The sequence below is a fragment of the Leopardus geoffroyi genome, chromosome A3, assembly GCF_018350155.1.
Source record: "Leopardus geoffroyi isolate Oge1 chromosome A3, O.geoffroyi_Oge1_pat1.0, whole genome shotgun sequence".
Lineage (NCBI taxonomy): Eukaryota > Metazoa > Chordata > Mammalia > Carnivora > Felidae > Leopardus > Leopardus geoffroyi.
The window spans coordinates 15,452,489-15,464,603 of record NC_059336.1 but is presented as its reverse complement, the minus strand read 5'-3'; positions in this window follow the sequence as shown (position 1 = coordinate 15,464,603).

The window sequence follows — 12,115 nt, the reverse complement described above, 5'->3', positions numbered from 1 at the left end:
GTAGCTCAAAATCAGCTACAAATACTTGCAAGAAAGAGAGTGGCTGTGTTCTGATAAAATACTATTTATGGAACAGTGAAATTTGTATTTCATATAATTTTCACGTGTCACGAAATATCATTCTTGTTTTGATTTTTTTCCCCAACGATTCAAAAATGTAAAAACCATTCTTAGCAGCAAGCTGAACAAAAACAACAGATGGGCAAACTTTTTGGCTTGAGGATGGCTGACCTGTTTTAAAGGATTCGTTTTCCTGATTTTGAATTTCAAAAAAGTTTGATCTGAGAACTAGTCTGCAAGTCTGCCTCAGATCTACTTCCACCCTTTTTAAAAGAAAGTTGTGGGGCGCCTGGGTGGCTAAATTAGTTAAATGCCCCACTCGTGGTCTCCGCTCAGATCATGCTTTCCCAGTTCGTGAGTTCAGCCCCGTGTCAGGCACTGACAGTGCAGAGCCAGCTTGGGATTTATTTTCTCTCTCTCTCCCTCTCCCCTTAAAATAAATAAACAAACTTAAAAAAAATAATAATAAAAGTTGTAAAGTTATGTGTCTGCCTTACCCCTGTATCCTCCCAAGAAGGGAGGGTAGGGTTGGGTGTGCAAATCCTCTCAGGCCCCCAAGTACAGACCCCAAGTACAGATACTGCAGATACTGTTGGAACTATTAGAGGGAAGCATCCTATGATAATCAATCAAATTACCAAAGGTACCTAGATTTATCTCTTGCCCTGGTTGATTTCTCTATGTATCTTTCTAGGGCAGAAGCATGGCTTCATAACCAGGGTGTTTTGGCTTCTGTTGGGATACTGTGAATTCATATACTTTGTGGAGTAGAGAGTTGGGAGTGATTTCTTCTCTTTCCTCCCTTAATTATTATCAAAGGATGAAAATCTCATGTAGGGCAGAGATCCTTGGCGGTCAAGCGAGCTTCAAATGCCGATCATATTTTTCCCCACGGATTTAAAGATAAGCAATTTTTTCCAGCTACTCTCATTACCCTTCCTTAGGATTGAGAAATAAACTGAGCAAATGAGTGAATTTCATGTCAGAATAAGAAATCCTTTTGCAAGTCAGATGGGTTTTGCAATCTTTGCTTTCCACACAATTGAAGGAGGGCCTAATCTAATTGTCAGTACATAGATCATTAAAAATAATTTTTGATGATAAATCACTATGCGATTTTGGTTATCTGTCAACACATCACTATAACAAAACTCCTTTCATTCCCAGCAACTTCTTACAGCCGGTAGTGTGCTGGTTAGTGTTCAACAATCAGTTGGGGAAAGCAGGAAGCGCTAATCTGTACCATTTGCCAATTTCTGTGGTATAAATACTCCCACCATAGCGGATTTCAAGCTCCCAATGCGACGTCACTAAACATAGCGCTGGTTAGAGATGAGCAATACTGTACCACACAAAGTGCAAAATAATAGGTGCAAACAATATCAAGGGCATAGATAACAATAAAAGGTAGTGAAATAATTAGGAAATGATGAGTTTTGAGTACATCTTTCCTTTGTTTTTAATATTGTTTATATAATTGTGTTTATATAATTTAATTCGTAGTAATGGTCATGTTACCAAAGGTGCCTAGCCTTTGTGGATGCCTGAACCACCCACAAAATTCCTAAACATTGAACCAGTACAAACTAGCTTTGGCACACCACTGCTTGACAGCTATAAAAAAATTAAAGTAGGAATGAAATTATTGCTAAAACCTATCTCACTTTAGCACATGCGATATTCATCTAGGGACATGTGACTATTTGGTAAGGAAACGTTGCCTCTGTTTAATAATTATTTATCATAATTTGTAGAACTGGTTTCACAAGTGTGTACATATGTCAAATTGCACACTTTATGAGTAATTTATTTTATTTCAGTTATATTTTAATCAAACGGTTACAAATATTTTTAGGACTTTTTTCTTTCCTGGGTGGGGTATATATCTCCCTTTTCAAGTTGATTTATTTTGAGAGAGAGAGAGAGAGACAGAGAGAGAGAAAGCAGGGGAGGGGCAGTGAGGGAGAGACAGAATCCCAGGCAGGCCCCGTGCAGAGCTTGATGCTGAGCTCAAACCCACAAACAAAGATTATGACCTGAGCTGAGATCAAGAGCCAGAGGCTCAACCAACTGAGCCAGCCAGGTGCCCCATTTTTAGGACTTTAAAAAATTGTAATATATTTACATTGTTTTGCTCAATTGAATCTTTTTAAATTTTAAGTAGGCTCCACACCCAGTGCAGAGCCCAAAGCAGGGCTTGAATTTGGGATCCTGAGATCAAGACTGAGCCATCCAGCATCCCAATCAAATGCATCCTTATGATAATTGTAATGATATAAATTTTTAATACCTAATCTTATGGTCATAGGAGGTAAAATAATGATCCAATTTACATATATATATTTTTTGGCAGGGAAATATGATAGAGCTATTAATAAGCTATTTAATCATTAAAAAAAAAAAAAAAAAGAACATTATGGTGGGGCACCTGGCTGGCTCAGTCTATAGAGCATGTGATTCTTAATCTCAGGGTCATGAGTTCAAGCCCCATGTTGGGCAAGGAGCCTACTTTAAAAAAAAAAATTGATGGCAAAAATTTTTTTTATTTATTTTGAGAGAGAGAGAGAGAGAGCAAGGGAGGACAGAGAGAGAGAGAGACAGAGACAGAGACAGAGACGGAGGGAGAGAATCCCAAGCAGGCTCTACACATCAGCACAGAGCCTATCTTGGGGCTTGATCTCACAAATGGCGAGATCATGACCTGAACCAAAATCAAGAGTCCAATGCTTAACCTACTGAGCCACCCAGGTGCCCCGTACTGTAAAATTTTTATGTTCTGAAACATGGAATGGAAATGTGAGTTTGAATAGAAAAAAAAGTGATGTAAAATTTCCATTAGAGAAGAGCCTATTCATGTTTGTTTGTTTGTTTGTTTGTTTATATCCAACATGGGGCTCAGACTCACGAGTCTGAGATCAAGAATCACATGCTTTACCCACTAAGTCAGCCAGATGCCCCTGTTCATGTATTTTTTTTTAACAGATAATTATAGGTATCAAATTGCTAGGGTATTTCATTCAACTGGATACACTTAAAAGAATGACATAGACATTTATTTCTGAGTATATGAATTTACAATATGTCAAAAATTAGAACCTTTGCAACTCTTTAAACTTTGGATGAAAAAGATTAGCTCTCAACTAAAAAACGTGCCAGGAAGTACATAGTTTTCAACAATCATTTGGAGAGCACGCTAACAAAAAAGATTGAGTAATGCCTGTTTAGAAACAGAAGCTCTTCTCTAAAGCTATCTTAACCTTCTGAAATGAAGGAATTATTTCACTTCCTCCAAGTTCTAAGAATCTCTCTGAAGTCATGAAACACATTTGAATGTAGTTATTTGTAGATTTGTGGGGCTTTAACCTGTGCTTTGGGGACAAGGGGAAGCATGGATGGTTACTACTGTCATAGGGTTTGTGTCTCTATGCAAATTTCTGGGGTAAGAAACTTCAGGTTCTCTCTTCCTGACCCACCAAGAGGTTAAAAACAATTTGAACAGATCCTGAGGCCCTTTAAAACATCTCAATGGGTTCTTCTCTGGCTCCCACAAAACAAAATGTACTAGTCAAAGGTTTGGTGAATTTAACTGAAGTCCCCAATTCCCTACATGGGACTGAAGTAAAACAAAACAAAACAAAACAAAACAAAACAAAACAAAACAAAATGATAACCAAGTAAACACAATCCACAAGGGTTTTAGGGCTGGAAGTTCTTGATTAAAATCCTGTTTCCAACACTTGCCAGTTGGAGGAAAGTTTGAAAGTCATTTTGCTCCTCAGTGACATGGGGACCTGTGTCCCAAGACCTACCTCTTTGGGGCAACTGGGAGGATGAAATGAGGTGAAGCACTGGGCACCAAGTCCATGCCTGCCCTACATTATGCCACCTGCTTATTTTCTACCCCTGAGGTGGAAGGAGTCTGGGGGTGGCATGGGCCATATACAGATCCTCCCACCAGCTTCCTTTCAAGCAAAGAGAAGGGATTCAGGAAGTCAACAGGGAGCAGGTGGCTCAAAAAGGAGCTGAGATCTGGCCTATAACTGGGGTGAAGCTGCCCCTCCCCCTTTTCTTAGGCCTCCTAGGCTGGACGTAACCCAGGCTAAGTGCATACCTGGAGCATCCAGAGGTGACCAGCCCAAGAAACTACAACTAATTCTGCCCTTAATGGCCCAGCTCAAATGCCTCTTCTCCTGGAAGACTTCTCAAAACCTCCTCACCTTCTCCTTCTACCTCTCCTCTCTCCTTCTTCTGAGACCCCTGTCACTCCATCTGTCTTTCTCCTTGGGCAAACATCCCTTTCCCTCTTATGTTGGAGATTAATGGGCACGGGCTTCGGGGTCAGAGAGATCTGGGCTATCATCCTGGCTGTGTGATGGAGACAAGACACTTAATTATTCTATGCCTCAGTTTCTCTTTAGTAACTTGGGAGCCACACATGTTGAGAGGAGGGTACTGCATAAATGATATCCATTTTTATGATCACAGATGTCTCCCTCTAAGAGTCCTGAGTTGGGGAGCTTTCTCTCCAAAAGCTCCTCACACAAAGTAAATAACAGGTAATCATGTCACTATTTTCAGAACAGCTGAGAGAGTGGGCGTGGGGGTGTCTCTCCCAGAATGGTGCCAACCCTCTTTGGTCTTCCTCACTCCATGCAAATCTCTCTCCGGTTCCCGATAATGACAGCCTGGAATTTCCAGAGGCCGTGGAATGTCCAGCCACTGCCTTGCATAACCGCAGAAACTGGGAACACTAGGTAAGGAGGGGCCCTCCCAGACCGTTCGCTCCAACAGCACCCCCATTGTAAGGCAAGCAAACCAAGGGCCACACAGTGAGTCAGCACCTACTGGAGGTATGGTGAAGAATTCTAAAAATAGTCCCACCCCCTCCAATCACTTTCTCCTTGCTTTGCTTCATTTTTTGTGGTAACACTTTCCCCACCTGACATTATGTATGTATCCTCTTACTTGTTTATCGTCTTTTTCCCCACCAGATGTAAGCTCCATGAGAGTAGGGACATTGTCATGTTCATGGATGTATCCTTAGCATCTTGCCCAAGATCTTGGCACAAGTCAATGTTCAGTAAATGTTTGCTGTATAGATAAATGAATGAATGCCATTTGGATGTCTGTCCTTAGAGGCTTAGACACACACACATTCACTCATTTGCTCACCTATCCAGTAAACATTTGATGAACATCTTCTATGTGAGAGGCTTTTTGAAAACTCCCGGTGAATGAGACACTGCCCTTGCTCTTAAGCAGATCCCTGATTAGTGAACAGTAGCCACCAGTGGCTAAGGACCTATTATATGCCAAGCTCTGGGCTGGCAACTTTACAGGCATCTTCTCTGTGCATGTGCAGCTCCTGCAATTGCAAAGTCTCATCCCAGACTCCTTAAGGAAAAAGGGCTTGACCCTTATTAGAAGGATATAGGAAGGGCTTGATCCTTATTAGAAGGATATAGGAAGGCTAAATACAGAAAGGAAGACATCAAAAACTGAGGTGACTCCAGGGCCTGGTCAGCTTATCTCCAGCTCTTGAAGCCTGTGTGGTCTTTATTTGAGGGTGTCTCTTCTTCCTGGATGGGTGCCTCTCTCTCTCTGACTGACTTATTCTCTTTCTGGTTTGAATCTGGGAGACAGTCAGTCTGATTGGCTTAGCCAATGGCCTTCATTGTCTCCCAGAGTGAGAGTTTTTAGGTCAAACTTGCTTCTTAGATTACTAGCTGGCCTCAAGGATGAACATAACCTACCTTATAAGAGCAGAGAGTATCTTTAGTTAGAAGGAAGTGTTGAACATCACCCTCACCTTGACCATGTAAAGTTAGTAGTATTACTTCTATTTTACAGATGAGAAAACAGCCTCAGAGAGAAATGGTAACAAAACTGTAACAACGCTGCCTCAGCTGACCTTCAAACCCAGGACTGAGAAATACATGTTGTTGCTGTTTGCAGCACTGAGATCGGTGGGGGTGGGGGGTGGGGGGGGTGGGGAGTAGTTGTTATGCAGCAACAGCTGACTAATACAGGCTTTAAATCAGATTTCTCTGATCCAGTCTCACTATGTTGTCTCACTGAGTTTATACCTCTGATTCCCGTTTTCCTCATAAAAACATTTTGAAGTGTCCTGTCCCCAAAGGAGCAGAGAGGAAGATGCTGGAAAAGAGATTAAGAGATTTGTCCCTGAGAACCTCCTGCATACAAGCTTGTGCTTCCCATTCAGTCCCCCTACTCTGACAGCTAGAGAAAAGCACAGATAACACCAATCCCAACCATTCACAGAGTGCTAGGCGGTTCTTCTGAAATTTTATCTAAGTCATTGCACTTATATACTCCAAATCATCCCAGAGTGTAGCCAGGGCTGGTGTTATTACAACCAGTTTACAGTTGAGGAAATAAAGCTCAGCGAGGTGAAGTGAGTTGTCCAGGTTACAAAGCTTCATCTATACCCAGATCCTTTGGTTTCCAGCCCTGGGCTCCTTCCATACACCCTATTTCCTCTGCGTCCTTGACAGAGACCATCATCTGAGCCCTTACCTGTGGGAGGGATAGCACCATGGGACTCACATGCCTCAGCCCTGGGATTGGAGTGCAGCATACAGAGTGGGATGCTTTGACACCCCCCCCCCCCCCGCCCCTGCTCCTTTACCAACATTCAGCTGAGTTCTCCTGTTCCTCCCAACTTTCCCTGTCCCTTTGAGGCCCTGTCGCCCAGCCTCCACCCACCATCTGGTCAAGGTGAAGATAGTGCAACTATTTTCTAGATGCCACAGAAATCAGAATCTGCTCTTTGCAAACAGCAAAAGCAAACGTCACGGGCAATTTGACTTATGACATGGGCAGTTCACCCCCATCATCGGTCTGTTTCCTCCCCAATAAAGGAGAATCCTCATGTGATGACAGGGCTGTTACAAACACGGTCTCCTTTGCCGGCACATCCTTGCCCTGGGTAACTCTACTCATCTTTCGAGTTTATACTTTCACACCACTTCCTCAGAGAGACCTTCCCCTGAGGCCAAACTCTTTCTGCCCAGCTTCTTTTACATTGCTTCCTTCACAGCATTCACCACAACTTCTATTTCTACGATTCTTTTCTTTTCTTTCCTTTTTTCTTTCCTTTTCTCTTTTCTTTTCTTCTGGCTTTGTTGTGTATCTCCCCTGCTGGATCAGAAGCTCCCCAAGGGGAGGGACTATGTCTGTTTCTTATACCAGAGGCCAGCCCAGTGCCCACAATGTAGTGAGCACTCAATAAATACTTGTTGGATGAGCGAATGAATGAATCTGCTTTCCTCTTCCCATCCCTCCTACCTTCCCCCACCTGCCAACTCCCCACAGCTCCCAGGGGTGTTGTAAGGTGATAATGAATTGTAAGCTGGAAGTTCTCAGACGACAGTGGATGGCCATGGCCTCCACTGCTCCCTGTTCTTGCCACACTGGCCTTGCTATTCGGAGAATATGCCAATCTCATTGCTGCCTCAGGGCTTTGTATTTGAGTTCCATCTCTCTGGAATGTTCTTTCCAGATATCCAGTTGGCTCCATCCTTCACTTCCATCACACCTCTGCTTCAATGCCACCTCTTTGGGGAGGTCTTTGCTGGCTGCCATTTCTGAAGTAATCCCTCTCACCCTCCCTCCTCCATTGTTCTCTCCCTCCTTACCCCCATTTTCCTTCATAGCACTTCTCACTATTTAATGTTGAGTTTTAGATTGTTGGTTTGTCCTTGTTTATTGTCTGTGTCTTCCATGAGACTATAAAGTCTATGAGGTCAGAGTTTTTCTCTTCATTTACTTTATTCAGTTCCTGCTGACCACATAGTAAGTGGTCAGTGAATATTTATCAAATGGCTGATTGAATGCATGAATGATGAAAACGAAGGTGAAGAAAACAGCTTTTCTTCTTAAAATAAAACCCTGAATTCTTCAAGTCAGAGCAAGGAAAAATTTTTAGGGAGGGGCAGAGAGCATCATACATGGTGGGGGTCAGAAACCTTGGGGAGTGCAGCCACTGTTTCAGAAAATCTCACTTCTCTTCTTCCTCCCAGGGTACCTTAGACCTGGCAACCAACCCCTGGAAATGAGTTCTTTGTGCAAGAGAAACAATACCTCGGAGGCCCAGCCACCTGCCGGAATCCCTGGCAGCATCCATCCTCCGTAGAGGATTTGCAGAAAAGCACTGACCAGTGGGCTTCTTCCTCTGAGCCTCAGTTTCTTCATCTGTAAAATGGGGAAAATGTATATACCTACCTCCCTAGGGCTGTTGGGACGGTAGGAAGATCATGTAGGTGAAAACCCTGTGTAAACAGTAATGTCCAAGTGCATGTTCTACTATGCATTGGGAAGACGTAGCTTGTAGAGTCAGGTTGGCCTGGGGCGGAGTTCCAGCTTTACTACTCACTGGCAGTGTGGCCTTGGGTAAATGGTGTCCTTCCTCTGAGCCTCTGGTTCCTCATCTGTTAACTGGGACTATTAATTGTAGCTACAACTTATAAGTTTGTTTTAGAAGTTACATAAAAATCAAATGAGATCGTGTAAGTGTCTGGCACATAGTAGGTAACTCAGCAAATGTTCCACAGAGACACACACGGCCCTGAAGACACTCTGGGTAACAAAAGGTTCTTAGTCGGGAGGAGAAAACAGACAATGATGAGTTCTTTCTCCCCAGTTTCCCTCCCGAGAGGGGAAATCACTGGCCAGAGTCCATGCGGAGGACAGGCAGCCAAATGCAACCTCCCACATGGAATTTCCGAAAAGTGTGAGCGCAGAGTTGCATAACCTGTCCCCGAGCCACGTGTCTCTCCTAAAGTGTTTTCATCAAGCATTCCCCAGAAAGGGATCACGTGAGCTGGCAGCCTAGGGAAGGGCGAAGGGAAAAAGGGAGCGAGTTGGAGAACCTTGCAGGTGGGTGGGATTAGGAAAAGAAGGCACTGCATTTACTGAGCTCCTACTATGTGCCAGGCACCGGGCTCACTGTATCTGACATCTACTTAGATCTTTGCCATAAATCTGAGAGACCAGGTGTTACCACTCCTGCATTCCAAGGGAAGAAATAATAACAATAATTAATATTGCTAACGTTTACATAACGCTGGCTGCATATCCGGTAGTGGGGTGAGCACATATTTGACTCTCAGGACAGCCCATGACACGGGTACTATTCTCATCGCCATTTTTATAGGGAAGGAAACCAACTGAGACTCAGAGAAATGAAGTCCTTTTCCCAAGGTCATCCAGCAAGATAGTAGTAGAGCCAGGATTTAACTACAAGCAGGGCTCAAAGTCCACAGACCCGTATGAGGACATTTCCCAAGGGATTTATGGGGATCGATCAGGAAAGTGATCCCAATAAGAGTCGACCTTGCAAACCCACAGTGGGAGTTCAGCGGGAAGTGACGTAAGTGACCAAGTAACCAGAGGCACTCCTTTTCTCTCAACCCAGAGGACAGTTTGTCCCAGCTTGTGGCTGTTTGTCATTCAGTCTCTGACCTAAAGTTTAAAATTTCATTCATAAGTTTGGAACCACAAAGCGTGGGAAAGGCCCTTGGAGATCAGCTATTCTAGTCCAAACCCTTCAGATTACAGATGGAAAAAAACCTTGAGGCCTAAAGAGAGTCATGGACACGGCAAGGTCACAGAGCAATTTTCTGTTAGAAGGAGGATTTGGTTTGAGGTCAATTACAGATCATATTGTTCTGTAATTACCAAATGTTGGCTATCTCTGAATCACTTGGGGAGCTCTTTAAATATCCAGATTTCTGTATTCTGCTTCTAGAGATTCAGATTTTGGCTTCCAACAAGGCCTGGAAATCTGACAATATAATATGTTCCTCAGGTGATTCAGATGGCACAAGGCCATGGACTGCATTTGGAAGTTGAAGTCCAATGCTCCTCTTTCATTTTGTAATTTGGGATACTAAGACCCAGCATGGGACTCACCCAAGGACACATGGCAGGTCATTGGGGCCCTAGTTCAGGCTTTGTGGTCTGAATTCAAAGTTCATTCTTCTTTTCCAGGCTTCCTGTGGTCAGATTCTCAAAATGGGCCAAGGAGGTTGGCCAAGGGAGTTACTGTGGTTTTCCCCAGCTCTTGGTTTCCTTTGTTGTATCCAAATTAAGACACGGGATGGTGCCCCATTTCCCAAGTTTTGAAAGGTGGGAGATCAAGAGCTGAAATCCTACAGGTGAAAAGGAAAGTGCAATAGGCTGTCCCGCAGGCCCACGGGGGTTTCCCAGAGGCAAGCTCAGGGCTCCAGGAATGACGTCAGACTCCAGCTATTCCGCGCCCTAACACCTCAGGCTACCTGCATTTTCCATTTCAGGAGAGTAGGTAGGGAGGGCCTTCTCTCCGTGGGAGGTGGGAGGAGCTGGGTGGAGAGAGCCCAGCTATGACGTGAGGGGGCCTGACTCAGGAGAAGCCAAACATTCTGGCACTTGGAAGGAAAACCAAGCTGCCTGCGGGAACAAAGTAAAACTTCTTAAGCCCTTTTCCTGACCTCCTCACTCCACCACGTATCTCACCCTTATCTTTTTCTTCGGAAATCGTTATCTGGGTTTTGGAGTGAGGTGTCTTGGGTTTGAATCTCGGCTCAGTTTATGAGCTCTCTTACCTACGTAGAGGCACGCCCCCTCTCTGAGCCTCCATTTCCTCACTTTTAAAAAGAGGGATAATATCAACTGTCTCAGATTGTGAGGATGAAACAAGATCACGATCATGTAGGTACTTGATAAACAGAAGAGGTTTTCTCGGGAACACTAGATCACACAAGTAATCAGTGGACCGGAGGGATTTGAATATATATTTGTTGATCTGAATTGAGGCACCTAAAAGAATGGTTGAGGGGCGCCTGGGTGGCGCAGTCGGTTAAGCGTCCGACTTCGGCCAGGTCACGATCTCGCGGTCCGTGAGTTCGAGCCCCGCATCAGGCTCTGGGCTGATGGCTCAGAGCCTGGAGCCTGTTTCCGATTCTGTGTCTCCCTCTCTCTCTGCCCCTCCCCCGTTCATGCTCTGTCTCTCTCTGTCCCAAAAATAAATAAACGTTGGAAAAAAAAATTAAAAAAAAAAAAAAAAAAAAGAAAAAGAATGGTTGAGCTGGAAAGCACCTCAGAAGTCTTTGGGCCTTAATGACTTCCAAACTGGAGTCCAAGGGAACTGTTTACAGTATTCCTAAATGATAAGGGAAATCACATACTTACTCTTGATAAGGGCTCACCTTTCTTTACTTTTGTCTGGAACTGTATCAACTCAAGGTGATAATATGCTTATCACATGCTGTTCAGAAGTTCTGATTGGCAGTTACATCAGTCTTCTAGAAGTTTTTTTAATGGGAAACTAATTAGTGGAGGGTAGATTGAATGTTGGCAAACGTTAATCTTGTCTAACTCCTCATTTCATAATCAGGGAAGCTGGGGTTTAAAGAAGGAAGTAGCTTGCTAGTCACACAGCTAGTAGAGCTGGCTCTAAAACCCAGATTGTTTTCCTGGAACCGGTTACTTCCTTTCTTTCCATTCTGGAGAAGGGGGATCTAGACTCAATGAGGTTAAGGGGTTTTGATCTGCTGGGGCAGGAAGAACGTGATTCATCAATTTGCTGTTATTCTTCCTCTGTTTTGACTCATTCAGCAAATATTTACCGACCGTCTACACTATGTGGACTCAGAAAAGGCAGAAAGAAAGCAGTCATGGAGGCAAGGCAGGGTCAGAATCTGCTCCTAGGTTATGATTTCAGAATCTGTCCTGTCTTCTAGTTTAAGTTTATATGTACATATAAATACAAACTGATACCCACATTATAAAACATTCACTACTTTGCCTTTCTAATAATTAGGTTGTGTCAGAGGGCAGGGACTTTCCCATTCGTACGTGTCCAAACCTTGCTGTGACCCAGTAGCATGAAATCAATGCTGCGATGTTGGCACGTGAATTCTAATCCTGACTGCCACTAACTCTGTCTTCTAACTCTTTGAGGCGGTACCTTGCTTTCCTTTTCTGAGCCTTACTCATCTGTCAAACGGGAACCGTGGCAAAATCATGTGTGGAAGACCTGGCAGGTTCATTTAAA